We start from the raw sequence: 1,018 nt of genomic DNA, 5'->3' as shown, positions 1-1,018 counted from the left end.
TTAATTTTATGGTTGGGGGTCACCACAACATGAGGAACTGTATTAAAGGGTTGAGGCATTAGGAAGGTTGAGAACCACTGTCCTAAGACCTTCTCTAATCTATTCACATGTTCCAGCATCTCCTAAGATCTCTCCGGTCCATTCCCTGTATTTTAAGGAAAAACTTGATTATTTTGCTATCATAGAATCCTTGAGCCAGAATCCCTATTCACAAATAACATTACTTAAAAGTTTATTTATGTGGAAAGAGTATTTGCATGTTTATATACATATAATGATATAATGTGTGTATAAGTAATATAGACTTTATCTTTAATAAGTTGCAAGATTGTTTTTTGCGTAAAAATACCACACTGAATTTAAGGACCTTTTGTTTGTTTGTTTTGTTAATCCTCATCCAAGGATAATTTCCCATTGATTTTTAGGGAGAGTGGAAGAGAGAGAGAAAAACAGAGAGAAACATCCATGTGAGAGAAACACATCGATTGGTTGCCTCCTGCATGAGCCCCTACCAGGGCATAGACCAGAATCAAACCCAGGACCCTTCGATCCGCAGGCCAACGCTCTATCCACTGAGCCAAACCAGCTAAAGATAGGGCCTTTTTCAAGCCCCATCATTCTGGTTACAATATTCATCATAACTCTCTGTGATTAACGAGTCCCTTTTAGCTCTATTCAGCTGAGAGGGGAAGGGCACATTTAAAGGGTACACAGCGCACCCGCAGTCACGCTTAGCAGTTAAAGGCTGTACTGTTCATGACCGGAGGCATCCCTTCCCAGCTGACCATGACCGTTTCCACGTGGCCATCTTCACTGACTAATTGGCAAAGCAGCCACAGTGGCAAGGACGACAACAAATAACCATCTATATATATAAAGAGCCAGGGGCCATTGCAACTGAACAGATGACCAAACAGATGACCGAACAGGCTGAGTGGGGCAACAAGGTGGTTAATGAGGGGCGACCAAACTACTGAGCAGCAGACTGCATGGGACGATCAGGCTGGCAGGGAGGGTA

Source organism: Myotis davidii, unplaced genomic scaffold (genome assembly GCF_000327345.1).
Source record: "Myotis davidii unplaced genomic scaffold, ASM32734v1 scaffold698, whole genome shotgun sequence".
NCBI classification, from domain to species: Eukaryota; Metazoa; Chordata; class Mammalia; order Chiroptera; family Vespertilionidae; genus Myotis; species Myotis davidii.
The sequence above is the reverse complement of the archived record's forward strand: the minus strand, read 5'-3'. Positions refer to the sequence as shown.